We start from the raw sequence: 16,383 nt of genomic DNA on the forward strand, positions 1-16,383 counted from the left end.
CAATTTACTGGTTTAGAACTCCTCAGCAAGATTCCTGTGACAAGATCCACAAGGGCCCTAATTAGTCTCCTAAAAACTCTTTCATACCCAGCCTACTTTCAATAAAGGCATTACTAGTAGAATTCATCTTTATATAAGAGTCAGAAGAATTATAAAGGCAGATTTTCAAACTATGGATTGTGCCCTCTTAGTAGTTTGCAAAAACAACTTGAGGGGTCATTAAATCAAAATTTATTTATTTTTACAGTGGAACAGATGGAATAAAAGGAACAGAATGAAATGGAATAAATGGAATGGAATGAAATGAAAAATACTGAGTGCATCACAAGAATTAAGAATGAGTGTTGTTTTATAAAACTGTTGTGTCAATGGTGTATGCACATGTGTGCATGTACTAAAAACTACTTTTCACACTGGAAAAAAAAAACCTATAAATTCAAAGTGCAGGACTGCCCTACATCCTTCTCTAATTAAAAAGGATAAATGGAGGTTGTTTACAACTAAGACTATAACTAAGAATTTTGGGTTTTGGTGGTTTGCTTGCTTTGTTTTGTGTTTTATATTTTACACATATACTCTTTTGTTGAATCATCAGTATAAATACAAATCAGAAACTCCGGTTTTTAAGATCTCTGAGAAAAGACACCAGGCTTTTTCCATGACCTTAAGCATGGACTTTCCAGAAGAAGATTCTTTAAATGTTCCAAGATCTTTTGTTCCTTATCTCTAAAAAATAAACCAGTTTGCCACTGTGCCAAGTTACAGTTCATTCTCTGTTTATTGCCCTGCTGTATATACTTCAGCTGTGATGTCATCAACAACGGTCTCCATGAAAACTCATATAGTTATGACTCCTGAACCTGTATCTCCAGCCTTGGATACTCTCCTGAGATCCAGACCCTTGTAACAACTGCCTGCCAGGCACATCCAACTGGCCACAGACACCCCTATAAACAGAAGTTATTACTTTTCCCTAATAAAACTTACTTTTTCTCCTTTTCTCTCTACACTGATTAACGGTCCCTCTACATCCAGTAATATAATCTAGATACAAGGGAGCCATTCTAATATCCTTCATCACCTCTAGTCAGTAACAATAATTGCCTGTTAGAAATCCTTAACATTTCCCAAATCTATCCCTTTCTCTCTACGCCATAGTTGTTTCTATCTTGGTTTCTGGCCTGGGCTACTCCATCAGTCTTCTAATTGGTCTCCTACCCTGGCTTGCCCCTCCCCAGTCTTTCTCCCCATGGACTCGATTTTGATGTTTTCAGAATACACACTTTATCACGTTACATGCTTGCTTAAAATCTTCAAGCTGATTTAGGAGATTGTTTCCAGAGGGGCCAAGCTCCAGCAGTGAGTGTGTGGCTCTAAGAGGAACTTATCTGACCCAAGTGATCTGGTAACCCAGTGATAAAATAGAAGGCAGTTCAACAAATGCTTCATCCATTACAGTGCAGTGTGATGGAAACATACACAGCACAGGCTCAGTATAATCTGTCATCCAGAATAAGTTCTCTCATGAGCTAAGTTGCCTTTAAATAAACCTGCTTAATACAGTCAGGAACCTGGGGAGTGAAAACAGTGAGAACATGAGATTTTCTAACTAGATATTTCAAGTGTCAGCAGTTTAATGTTTTCTCTAAGTTTTATTATGGTCCCTATTAAATCTGACAGGAATAAAGAAATACTAGCAGAAGAATGGTGAAACCCACTGTGTGCCAATGATCTCACTCAGAACAGTAAACTTAGAAATGTTTAAATAAAACTTCATCAGTTTTTACTTTTAATTTTGTCCTTTGTGAAACAAAAAGAAAAAAGTCATCTATTCATTCAAGAAAGATTTGATTCATTCCAACTATAAATTTATAAAATAAATGTCACAATCCCTGCCTTCAGAAAGCTCACTTTTGGTCATCAGGATAATGACATGGGTGGTTCCTGACTTCAGTCTCCCTCCCAAGAAGACCAACTAGCAACTACCCATAGACAAGACGACCAGGGTTTCTTCGCTAGTGCAGACAGAACATTCACCAGGATAGATCATATGTTAGAATACAAAACAAGTCTCAACAAATTCGAGAAGATAGGAATTATACCAAGTATTTTTTATGACCACATTGGTGTGAAACTAAAACCAATAACAGGAGAAAAGCTGGAAAATTAACAAAAATATGGAAATTAAACCACACATTCCTGAACAACAAATGGATCAAAGAAGAACTTAAAAATAGAACTACCATATAATCCAGCAATTCCACTTTGGGGTATATATCTGAAGGAAATGAAATCACTACCTCAAAGAGATATCTGCACCTCTCCAGCCATTCACTGCAGCATTGTTTGCAACAGCCAAAAGGTGAAAACAACGTAAGTGTCCATTGATGAATGTATGGATAAAAATAACGTGATATATATATTTCAGCAATAAAAAAGAAGGAAATTCTGCCATTTGCAACACGGATGGACCTTTGGAACTTGAGGGCATTATGCCAAGTGAGATAGACAGAGAAAGATAAATATGGTACGATGCAACAACTTATATGAATCTAAAGAAATCAAACTCATAGGAAAAACAGATTGGTGGTCACCTGGGGTGGTCTGTGTACATATTATTGGGGTGTGCGTGTAGGGGGGTTGGGGGGAGAAGAATTGGCAAAGTTGGTCAGAGGATATAAACTTCAAATTATGGGCTTCCCTGGTGGCGCAGTGGTTGAGAGTCCGCCTGCCGATGCAGGGGACGCGGGTTCGTGCCCCGGTCCAGGAAGATCCCACATGCCGCGGAGCGGCTGGGCCCGTGAGCCATGGCCGCTGAGCCTGCGCATCCGGAGCCTGTGCTCCGCAACGGGAGAGGCCACAACAGTGAGAGGCCCGCATACCGCAAAAAAAAAAAAACAAACTTCAAGTTATAAGATGAATAAGTTCTAAGGATGTAATTTGCAACATGGTGACCATAGTTAACAATACTATACTGCATATTTGAAAGTTGCTAAGAGAATAGATCTTAAAAGTTCTCAACACACACACACAATTGTAGCTATGTGAGGTGATGGATGTTTTAGCTAACCTTTTGTAGTAATTATTTCTCAATATATACATATATCAAATCATTATGTTGTACACTTTAAACTTACACAATGTTATATGTCAATTATATCTCAATAAAGCTGGAGAAAAAAGAAAGCTTACTTTCTGCCCGTTAAAAACATATGTTCCAGGCACTGTCCTAAGAGCTTATCATATATTAACTCATTTATTCCTCACAACAATCTGTGAAATATATCCTGTATTATACCTATTTTACTAGTGAGGAAAATGAGGCACAGAGAGGTTATTAACATTCTCAGGGCCATACAGCTGGTAAGTAGCAGAACTAAAATTAAGACCCATATACTCTGGCTCCACAATGCTGTACTGCCTGTCAAGGATTAAGTCAAAAATTACAAATATGACACAGCATTATGGGAACATATTGCAGATATATGTAATTCAGATTTGTTGGAAAAGGACTGGAAAAGGAAAAGGATTGGAAAAGTTATTTTAATGATAATTAATATATACAGTACTAATACAGAGTGTGCTTATTGACTATGTTCTAAGTAGTTTCGTGTGTTGACCCATTCCAACCTCAGAACAACTCCATAAGGTTGGTTCCATTATTATCCCCACTTTACTGATGAGGAAACTAAAGTGTTCAGTAACTTATTTAAGGTTGCACCGCAATTAAGTGTTTGAAGCTTCCTTAGTAGACAGAGTAGAGCTTAGTCGTAAAATATGAAGAGGCATTAGCCAAGCAACCAGGTAAGTGACCAGGAGCAGGGGCAATGAAGACAACCTGTGAAGGTGTGTGCGGTCAAACAGGGACATGGGCCACGCAGAACAGTGCAAACGTTCCCAGCAGATGAGGCACTGAAGTACAAGGAGTGGAGGTGGTAGACAAACTAGAAAACTAGCAAAGAAGGAAAACCAGAAAATTGCCACTCTCAGACCATAGTCTCTTCTCTTTCTGAATGCTTGATTATTCGTACCATCACCCACCTACAGCCATCTTCTCCTCCTTCCTTTCTATTAAATTATAGAAGTCAGTCTGCTTAAAGCTGACCTTCCTACCTTGATGGGTTCTCTGCAACTCCTGGTTATCAAGAAACTTGCACTCAATTACTATTTTGTAGGGCTTCACTAAAAATTATTATACTTTTTACCAAAAAATGATAACATAATGAAAAGTTTGAATAGTACAAAAATAGCAAACATTTCCATGGATTCTGTAATTCCCAACTCTGTTTCTTATTCATGTATAACAAATCAGAGAATGAGTTCTTGCTTTTTTCCAAATGTGTATAAGGTAGTTTGGGTGTAGGAGTGAAGAACAAAACCTCTGCATTTAAGAAGTTGTCATTAAAGTGAGACATTGTATTAACTAATAGTTAAAAAACATAATACAAAAACAAAGTAAAATATAAAAAAAAAACACAAAAATACTAAAAGATTTTAAACATTTAAAAAACACAATACTGGGCTTCCCTGGTGGCACAGTGATTGAGAGTCCGCCTCCCGATGCAGGGGACATGGGTTCGTGCCCCAGTCCGGGAGGATCCCACATGCCCCGCGGCTGGGCCCGTGAGCCAGGGCCGCTGAGCCTGCGCGTCCGGAGCCTGTGCTCCACAACGGGAGAGGCCACAACAGTGAGAGGCCCGCGTACCAAAAAAAAAAAATAATAATAATGAATAAATAAATAAAATAAATAAAATAAAAAACACAATACTTAAGCAAAGATTGGCATGATTTGTTTCAGGCTGCAAGTAAGCAAAAATCATAGTAGCTTAACCAAAGAGGAATTTATTTTTATGACAAAACGAGAAGTCCAGAGGGAGGTAGATCAAAAAAGAAATAAAGAACCATGATCTGTCTGGCTTTGCTTTTCCAAGTCTCCTTGGCTTTGCTTTTCGCACTCAAGGTCACAGGCGAGCTTGTCTACCTTCAGGAATCTAATACACATGCTTTGAATTCTTGGCAAGAATAAGGGGAAAGGGAAAAGGCAAATACCCCTTTCTATCTAGAAAACAATAGTTTTTCCAGAAGCCCACCCTTGAGAATTTTTTATTCCATCTCATTGCCCAGAACTGCTCTCAGAAGAGTCTGGAAAAGTGACTACATTTACCTGTAGTATGGTTTGGCCCCATTAAAATCAGGAACCCACTAGTAAAGAAAAAGAAAAGAATGGATATTGAGTAATTAGCAGGATCTGCCACCATGAGAAACACATACATTTGAGGGATGGATAGTGAAATAGGAAAACATGAAGGGAGTAGAGAGGAACATTACAAGAAGCATGTGAAAGTAGAATATCACAGAAACGTCAAATGCAGCCTCAAGTTCCAATAAGACAATGACAGAAACACACCCACTGCATTTCACAATCAGGATATCACTAGGGATGTCTGAATATAAATGGAACTATCCTGGTAAGGGAAGAATTCAAACAAGTTAGTGCATCTAAAACTGTGGGCATTAAAATAAACAGTATTAGTATTCCTGACAGAAAGATGTATAAAGAGGTTAAGGTGATAGTTTATCCTAGGAGTACTGGCAAAAATAACTTTATGGTTCATCCAGAGAGAGTCTGATGTGATGCTCCCTGGGCTACTCTACCTAAGTTTATCAAAATGGTCCCTGCTTTACAGGGCTGATAAGAGAAAATAAAGAAGGCTCTGTTTCCTTTACAATTTATTGTCCCTTAAGTAGTATTACCATCTACTGCAATGACAGAGAATGAGAAGAGGGTCTCCGTCTATCAGTTATGTATTCCGTGGCCATGTTCTCATCTCTTTGCCTCTGGATTACAGAAATCATATTAACAGCTACAATTGCAAGGCAGGTGGTCAACAGATCAAATAGGCTGCTTTTACAAAGTGCACACTCTGTTTCAACTAGCTCTCATACTTTGTATCCTAAATAATTATTTGTATTTTTTTTATCATATTCTAAAGTAAAAGGCATTGAGACAGTATCACTCTTAGCTCCTGAGAGCATATAGGGAACAAAAAAATATGCTTTTGAGTATTTTAACGTCTCCTTTGGTGGAAAATGAGCAATCTTTTAACAAGGAGAAAATATGCAGAAATATTATATTAATTTTATTCAAGTTATCCTGCATAAAGTGTCCTAGCTTCCAAAGCACAGAATACTGGCTATGTTAACCAATTATTCAAAGTCCAATTTGTCACTTCAAGTATATTTTGCACCTAGAAATCCTACTAAAGTTTCATGTTAGAGTTAAGAGTAAACTTGTTTTTTCAGATTTCACTTCAGTACAGAGGCTCAAATATCTCCCCCAATTTTGAGTCAATTAAATTTTATCAAATGTAGAGTATTGGTTTGTTTAGCCTCAAATAGCAGCTAAAATGGAAACTCTGTCAACTAACTGTCTTAAGGAATGCCTATGATATGTACAATCTGTGGGTTAAAGTTCTTAAAGTACATCTCTGCCCAGAATGTGTATTTCCCCTTTATCACTTTTAGAAACAAATATGTTGAAATATAGTATCATTACAATATCACATTCAACAGAATTTTGTAGTCTCTTGGGTAAAAATAAATCCAGTTATGAGAAAACAGAAGCTTTTTTAAAAAACCTATTAGCTTAAAATCTAGAGAAGTACATTCCAGCTCTGTCTCGGCTCAAGGGGCCTTTTAGGGGGTCTAGATACCTTACCATGTGAGAAATAATTAGAGAAAAGGTGAACATATCTGATGATGTTCAGATCTTATAGGGCACTATGGTTTCTCCAAATATTTACAGCATTAAATGGAAGAAGTAAGAACCAAAAAAGAAAGGATAGATTTTAGTATACTAAAATTACCACCATTAGAAATATCCAACCTCAAAATTAATTAAATAGTGAGTTCCTTTTCATCTGAAGGTTTCAAGCACTTGAGAACCAATTTTAAAATATTTGGTTAGGGCTTCCCTGGTGGCGCAGTGGTTGAGAATCCGCCTGCCGATGCAGGGGACACGGGTTCGTGCCCCGGTCCGGGAAGATCCCACATGCCGCGGAGCGGCTGGGCCCGTGAGCCATGGCCGCTGAGCCTGTGCGTCCGGAGCCTGCGCTCCGCAACGGGAGAGGCCACAACAGTGAGAGGCCCGCATACCGAAAAAGAAAAAATTTGGTTAGATGATCCTCTATAGGAGAGCCACCTCTTTGCATAGCCCATAGGGTGCCATTCACTTTTTTTTTTTTCTGGCTGAATGACATCCCACTGGCCCAGCTCTATAAATTAGTTTAGAAACTTATGTCTTTGTTGGGTAAAAAGAGAAAGGCAATGTGAGTCACAGGAATGAAAATGATAGGGTTTAAAAAAAGAGTGAGTTTTGAACAGGGAGAGATACCACTTGAAGACCTAGTAGACTCAGGCTATAAAAGAAAAGAGGTTAGCCTCATAGAATTCCAAGATTTCAAAATTGCATAACCACACAAATAGTGGGCTTCTTACAGAGAGGGGATTTGGAAAAGGCAATTAGTGTTTGGAAAAAGTCAAGAATAAATAATGCTATTGGATGATGGCAAGAAGTCCCCACAGAAATGTGTGTAAGTTTTATCACCCTAATAAGACTTCAATGTTATTGAAAGTTCTGACTCTCTCATACTTTTTAGTCTATCCCCCCCACTAGTGCTGAAAAAAGTGTTTTCACAGATTAGAATTCAAAACACACTTGCTGAATTAAACTCATCATGTTTTACATCATGCATTGGTTTGATACAACATACATCTAGCAGATTCTCAGTGTGTAAATCACACCATTGGCATGAGAAAGGGACTGGAAACCTGCATTAACTTTTGCCAGCCACTAGGATACCATTCAGAAAATTACAGCTTCTGTGGCTGAAATGAGTTAATATCCTGCCAAATAGAAAGAAATGTGTTCTCTCCATGTTGCCAACAGATTAAGTTAAATGCTTGTGGCGAAGACCACTGAACCCATTCAATCAGGATTATATTTGACCAAAGTTGCAATTTCATCAAAGGATACTGTAAACAAGAGCACAAGCAAAATTCCTATTAAACATAATTACAGGTATGCTTAGAAATAACTTAGATTATACAAAAGAGAGAATGTAAAGCTTGAGCTGAGTGTGTAATAACAGAAGCTTCAAATTTTAACCATGGAATTGTCTTCATTGAAGATATTTGATAGATTTACAAGATATTATTATTGAAGTCAAGTTTGAGTTCGAATATGTACCATAGTTAGTGTTCAAGAAGTGTATACTATATGGATGTATATTTTTTGCTTTATTTCACAGATACATACTGCAAATCATGAAGCGTACTGCTCAGGGAGGGAGGTAAAAACCAATCTCATAAATTCATAAATATGTATAGTTACAAATTGTGAAAGGGTTAGAAACCAATTAGGGTTTAGGGTTTAGGGTTAGAAAGAGTTAGTATTGGGAGCCAAGTTACTTTATATCAGGTTTCTGCTCTAGACTTAAAGGGTAAGAGCGTACAGTCTTGTCTTTTCAGATCACCATTATATTTTCAATCACAGCACAGTGCCAGGCACATAGTATATTGGACTTTGGACTGAAAAATTTGAAGAGTAGGTAGGGATTAACCAGGTTAAATCTAGAGCTGGGGGTAGGAGCAGTTGAAGAAACTTCCAAGCCAAAGAAACATATGAAAGATTCCAAGATGGGAGGGAAATGATGCATTTGAGGACACTTCAGAACACCAGAGTAGTTGGAAGAAAGAGAGCAAGGGGAAAAGCAGTTAAGAGATGAAGGGGATCATGCTTGGCTTTACAGCTCATGTTAAAGATTTTGATCATTATCTTGAGAATAATGGGAAATGCTTGAATGTTTTTAAAGAGTAAAGAAGCATTATCAGATTTGCTTCTGTAAAAATACCACTCTAGTTGCAGGGCAGAAAATATGCGGATTTAAAGGTAACTAAATGGATGTTGGTTAGGAAGCTATCGCAGGCAAGAGATGATGGTTGCTCAGACTAGGACAGTGGCAACGGGGATAAAGAGAAAGGAAGGAATCTGGGGACTAGTAAGTAAAACTGACTTGTTGCAGACAGTATTTTTGACAGTTATGAACAACAAAACAAAGTTAACTTCCCTTAAAGAGCTTAGATTCTAGTTGGGAGAAAATGCAATACACATGTAAAATATAACATCATAATAGATACTTATAAGCACAAAAAAAGAAAAACAGAAATACATAGAGAACAACAGGAGTAGGTGAGCCACTCCTTTAGATAGGATGCTCAAGGGAGAGCTTCTTTGAGGAGGTACTATTAAAATGAGAAGTGAATAAAGAATAAGATAGGGGCTTCCCTGGTGGCCCAGTGGTTAAGACTCTGTGCTCCCAAAGCAAGGGGCCCGTGTGCGATCCCTAGTCAGGGAACTAGATCCCGCATGCCACAACTAAGAGCCCGCATGCCCCAACTAAAGATCCTAGTGCAGCTAAAAGATCCCGCATGCCATAGCAAAGACCCACACGCAGCAATGAAGATCCCGCGTGCCACAGCTAAGACACGGTGCAGCCAAATAAATAAATAAATATTTTTAAAAATAAATAAAGTGCCTTTATTAAAATAAATAAGTAAAGAGTAAGATAGAGTCATGGAAAGCTCTAGAGGCAGGACATTCCAGGCAGGAGGAAAAGCAAATGCAGAGGTCCTCTGATAGAAATTATCTTGGTTCTTTCAAAGAATGGCAGGCAGGCCAGTGTAGTTGGAGCACAGCACAGAAGGTTGGATGAAATGTGGTAGAATTCACTGTGATAGGAAATACAGGAGGATAATGAGTTTAGAATAGAAGGCAATGGATGAAATTTTAGACATGTTGAGTTTAAGGCACCTTTGAAACATCTAAAAAGAGATTTTAAGTAGGCACAGTATGTACATGCAAAACTGGAGCTAAGAGAAGTCTGAGATCAAAATACTAATTTCAGAGCCCTTATCATACAGACGGTAAATTAAACTGTGGGTGTGAATTATATACCCTAGAGAGAATACACAGAAAACAGAAGGAAGCAAAGGATAGTCTTGAGGAATTTCAGCATTTAATGCCCAGGCAGAGGAAAATGAGCCTGTAAAGGAAAGGTGTGGCCCAAAAGGTAAAAGGGAGATTCACACAGCGAAGTCAAGGAAATATTTCAAGGAGAGCGGTCAAAAGTGTCAGCTGCTACTAAGAAGTGAAGTACATAAATAGATTTAGGGATAAGGATTTCACCAGTGGTCTTAAAGGAGAACTAATTTGCTGAAGCAAAGAGAGAAAAGGCCAGGTTATAATGGACTAAGGAGTGAATGGGAAGTGACGAAATGTTGCCACTTGGGTCGACAAGTCTTGTGAGAATTTTGGATCTGAGGATAAAATTGAAAAAGGTAGATGCTAGAAGAGAAATTGATTCTGAGACTGTTTTGGGGTTGGTTCTGTTTGGTGCTTTATTATGGCTTTGAAGAGGAAGATATTTAAGCATGTTTAAATGCTGAGAAGAAGCATCAGACTATATGACTAGAGAAATTAAGGCAAAGGTCGTTTACTGATAATCGAGTATAAATTTATTTTTTTCAGTCTTGTCAATTGTCTAATAACTTTAGCAACTGTTTATACTGAGTATACACAAAATCTAGACAAAACCATATTTCATATATCACAAATTCCTATTTGTTTTCATCATTGTCGTGATTTAATTTTCTTCATCTTTTCAAAATATTCTAACAAAATAAGTGAAAAATGTTCACATTCAATGTGTACTATAATTATATATACATACATAATTATTATATATGTATAGTTTCTACTTCCTAGATTCTCCTTTTCTTTAGTAATTTCTTCATAATATTTAACATTATGTATTCATTTAATACGGTGAAATTTTATTTAAAGTTTCATTCATTTTGACTTTTTCTTTCCTTTTAAACCATTGAAAATTACAGGAAAAAAAAAAGGGAAAAAATTCTAAATATATTTCAGCCAGAAGTTTTCACCAAAGAAATTTGAACTAAAAACTATATCAGGGCTTCCCTGGTGGCGCAGTGGTTGAGAGTCCGCCTGCTGATGCAGGGGACACGGGTTCGTGCCCTGGTCCGGGAAGATCCCACATGCCGCGGAGCGGCTAGGCCCGTGAGCCATGGCCGCTGAGCCTGCGCGTCCGGAGCCTGTGCTCCGCAAAGGGAGAGGCCACAACAGTGAGAGGCCCGCGTACCGAAAAAAAAAAAAAACTGTATCAGTTCATAGATATAGTCACTACATCTTCATAATGGTTTTTTGGTTAATATGACTAAAAATGGATATCAAAATCAATGAGAAACAAAATCTTATTCAGTTGGTTCTCAGCATTAAATGTAGTCTGAAAAGATATAATATTCAAATATTTATTTATTTATTTATTTTGTTTTTCAAATGCTCTATTTCTGAATAGTAGCAGGATATTTTTACAAAAATATGTTAATTTCTATGAGGAAACTGGTAATTTTTTATTGAAGTATAGTTGATTTACAATATTATATTAGTTTCACATATACAGTATGAGTCAATATTTTTATAGATTAAACTTCATTTAAAGTTATTACAAAATAATTGCTATGTTTCTCTGTGCTGTACCTATTTTATATCCTGTTATATCCAATATATCCTGTTGCTTACCTATTTTATATGTAGTAGTTTGTCTCTCTTAATCCCATACCCCTATCTTTCCCCTCCCCGCTTCCCTGCCCCCACTAGTAACCAGTAGTTTGTTTTCTATATCTGTGAGTGTTTCTGTTTTGTTACATACATTCACTTATTCTATTTTTTTATATTTCACATATCAGTGATAACAGAGTATTTGTCTTTCTCTGGCTTCACATGCTTCACCAAGAATAATACTGTTAAGAGAAGCCCGTGCACCACAACGAAGAGTAGCTCCTGCTCGCTGCAACTAGAGAAAGCCTGCATGCAGCAATGAAGACCCAACAGAGCCAAAAATTAAAAAATTTTTAAAAATAAAAAAATTAAAAAGAATAATACTGTTTAGGTCCATCCACGTTGTTGCAAATGGCAGATTTTCATTCTTTCTCATGACTAATGAAATATACGTGTGTGTGTGTATGAAACATCTTCATTAACCATTCTTCTGTTGATGGAGACTTAGGTTGCTTCCATACCTTGGCTATTGTAAATAATGCTGCTATGAACATTGGGGTGCATGTTCATTTTGAATTACTGTTTTCATTTTTGAATATATACACAGGAGTAAAATTGCTGAATAATATAGTAGTTTTATTTTCAATTTTTTTAGAAGCCTCCATACAGTTTTCCATAGTGGCTGCACCTTACATTCCCACCAACAGTGTACAAGGGATCCCTTTTCTCCAAATCCACATTTGTTGTTTGTGGTCTTTTTGATGATAGCCATTCTGACAGGTGTGAGGTGCTATCTCACTGGTTTTCATTTGCATTTCTCTGATGATTAGCAATGTTCAGCATCTTTTCATATGCCTATTGGCCATCTGCATTTCCTCTTTGGAAAAATATCTATTCAATTTTTCTGCCCATTTTTAAATCAGGTTGTTTGCTTTTTTGATATTGAGTTGTATGGGTTATTTATATATGTTGGATATTAATCTCTTATTGGTCATATCATTTGCAAATGTTTTCTCCCATTCAGTAGGTTGTGTTTTTGTTTTGTTGACGGTTTCCTTTGCTGTGAAAAACTTTTTAATTTAAATAGGTCTCATTTGTTTATTTTTGCTTTTATTTCCTTTACTTCAGAAGGCAGATCCAAAAAAATTGCTGTAATTTATGTCAAAATGTGCTTTGCCTATGTTTTCTTCTAGGAGTTTTATGTTTTAAGGTCTCACATGTAGGTCTTCAATCCATTTTGAGCTTATTTTTGTATGTGGTGTTAGAAATGTTCTAATTTCACTCTTTTACATGTAGCTGTTCTGTCTTCCCAGCACCACTTATTGAAGAGACTGTCTTTTATCCATTGTATATCTTGCCTCCTTTGTCATAGATTAATTAACCATGAGTGCCTGGGTTTATTTCTGGTCTCTCTATTCTGTTCCATTGATCTATGTGTCCATTTTTGTGCCAGTACCATAATGTGTTGATCACTGTAGCTTTGTAGAATAGTCTGAAGTCAGAGAGTATGATGATCCCAGCTTTGTTCTTCTTTATCAAACTGCTTTGGCTATTTGGGGTCTTTTGTGGTTACATACAAATTTTAGGATTATTTGTTCTAGTTCTGTGAAAACTGTCATGGGTATTTTGATAGGGATTACATTAAATCAGTAGATTGCTTTGAGTAGTATGGACATTTTAACAAGATCAATTCTTCTAATCCAAGAACACAGGATACCTTTCCATTTCTTTGTATCATTTTCAAGTTCCTTAATCAATGTTTTATAGTTTTCAGCATATAGATCTTTCATAACATTCAGATATTTCATATATTATGTTCAAATACCTACACCATCATTCAAAAAAAACCCCAAAGAGTGTGTTATATGTATATTATTCCTGTGTAATAAGTATGTGACTTAGTATTAGCATTAATGATTTAATTTTCTCTCTTGCAAGGACAAAATGCAAGATAAGATTGAAAATACATATGATGCAAATCATTTTGAAACTTGACTGACAAGATAAGGAGTTTGAATTTGAGACTGTATCACAGTGAAAAACCTCTGAAATATTTGACCAGCAAAGAAAAGACAGATGATAAGGTGTGAGGTTGGCTGACACCATTAAAGATTAATTCAATGTTCAATCATTCACTTAAGAAATATTTATTGAGTGTCTCCTACATACCAGACAAGGTTTAAAAAGGTGGCTCATTAGCCAAATGCCTGAAATACCTCTATTTCAAATCGTGAAAGTCAAGTCAATCCTCTGCATTCTAATTTCTCTATCCAAAAAGAAATGCTATAGGTATTTCTTGAAAACACTCTATAAGACTGGGATTTAGCAGAAGTGGAAACAGCAGGGAGTAAATATAGTGCACTCAAAAACAAAGGAGTTAGTAAGGCACTGGAGATTCAAGAAGCAAATACATGACACAAGGACAACAAAGACTATGTTTGTCAAAGAAACCTGCCTGAGATTCTCAGTGATTATGTGTGTGCACTCACAAACACACACGGCCATTGCTTTGGTTCTGATAGCCATATGTGACCAATTCGGAACTTTATTCATGTATGCCTCTGATTGGCCAATGCTAAGTACTAGAAGTGCAACTGGATAATTGACCAGAGACATAATAGGGATTTTGAGGAGCCATGGCTTATATGCCTCACATTCTAAAAGCTAACAAAGAATTGTCCTTGAAAAGACCAATCAAGAATGATAAATTCACAGAAGAGAATAAGCCTCAGATTCACCAAACCAAAACATAATTGAGCAACTCTACCTACTGAGACTACTATGTGGGTGGTTGTCTGGCCTCAAGGCAAGAGCAAACCCCAAATGGTTTAATGTCTGGTGCCAGAGAGTATAGGGAGAATTCACTCCTTTCAGGTCTAACAATTTTCCTGAAATAAAACTGAGATAAATCTAAATTTGAAAGAATACATTTGGGCTTAGAGGAGGAATCTAAATAATTTTTAAACTATGTGGATATAAACAGCAAGGGAGTAAAAACTTAACCAAGACCCTTAAAAAACCCACACATAAAATATTCTTCAGTTGTGGGACATCCTCTCCCAAGTCTGAACCTAGGCAATACACAGAGAATGATAAAGAAAGATTATCTGTCATTATATGCCACAGTGAAAATGTTCATGGCTTCAGGGTTCAAGATGGCAGAGTAGGACATGCTCTCACTCCCTCTTTCGAGAACACTGGAATCACAACTAACTGCTGAAAAATCATCGACAGGAAGACACTGGAAATCACCAAAAAAGATACCCCACATGCAAGACAAAGGAGATGCTGCAATGAGACGTTAGGAGGGGTGCTATCACAATAAAATCAAATCCCATAACTGCTGGGTGGGTAACTCACAAACAGGAGAACACTTATACCACAGAAGTCCATCCACTGGAGTGAAGGTTCTGAGCCACACGTCAGGCGTCCCAACCTGGGGGCCTGGCAATGGGAGGAGGAATTCCTAGAGAATCAGACTTTGAAGGCTAGCCGGATTTGATTACAAGACTTTGGCAGGACTGAGGGAAACAGAGACTCCACTCTTGGAGGGCACACAAAAAGTAGAGTGCGCATAGGGACCCAGGGGAAGGAGCAGTGACCCCATAGGAGACTGAATCACACCTACCTGCTAGTGTTGGAGGGTCTCCTGCAGAGGTGGGGGGTAGCTGTGTCTCACTGTGAGGACAAGGACACTGACAGCAGAAGTCCTTGGCATGAGCCCTCCCAGAGTCCACCGGGTAGGCTCCAGTGTTGGGTCGCCTCAGGCCAAACAACCAACAGGGAGGGAACCCAGCCCCACCCATCAGCAGACAAGCAGATTAAAGTTTTACTGACCTCTGCTCACCAGAGCAACAGCCAGCATTAGCCACTACCAGTCCCTCCCATCAGGAAACTTGCACAAGCCTCTTAGATAGCCTCATCCACCAGAGGGCAGACAGCAGAAGCAAGAAGAACTACAATCCTGCAGCCTATGGAACAAAAACCACATTCACAGAAAGACAGAGAAGATGAAAAGGCAGAGGGCTATGTATTAACAAAGACCTAGAAGAAGTAAAGAACAAACAAACAGAGATGAACAATACAATAACTGAAATGAAAACTACACTAGAAGGAATCAATAGCAGAATAACTGGGGCAGAAGAACGGATAACTGACCTGGAAGACAGAATGGTGGAATTCACTGATGCGGAACAGAATAAAGAAAAAAGAATGAGAAGAAATGAACACAGCCTAAGAGACCTCTGGGACAACATTAAATGCAACAACATTCGCGTTATAGGGGGTCCCAGAAGGACAACAGAGAGAGCAAGGACCCGAGAAAATATTTGAAGAGATTAGAGTCTAAAACTTCCCTAACATAGGAAAGGAAATAGCCACCCAAGTCCAGGAAGCGCAGAGAGTCCCATACAGGATAAATCCAAGGAGAAAAACACCAAGATACATAGTAATCAAATTGGCAAAAATTAAAGACAAAGAAAAATTATTGAAAGCAGCAAGGGAAAAATGACAACATACAAGGGAATTCCCATGAGGTTAACAGCTGATTTCGCAGCAGAAACTCTACAAGCCAGAAGGGAGTGGCATGATATACTTAAAGTGATGAACGGCAAGAACCTACAACCAAGATTACTCTAACCAGCAAGGATCTCATTCAGATTCGATGGAGAAATCAAAAGCTTTACAGACAAGCAAAAGCTAAGAGAATTCAGCACCACTAAACCAGCTCTACAACAAATGCT

Source organism: Physeter macrocephalus, chromosome 8 (genome assembly GCF_002837175.3).
Source record: "Physeter macrocephalus isolate SW-GA chromosome 8, ASM283717v5, whole genome shotgun sequence".
Classification (NCBI taxonomy): domain Eukaryota; kingdom Metazoa; phylum Chordata; class Mammalia; order Artiodactyla; family Physeteridae; genus Physeter; species Physeter macrocephalus.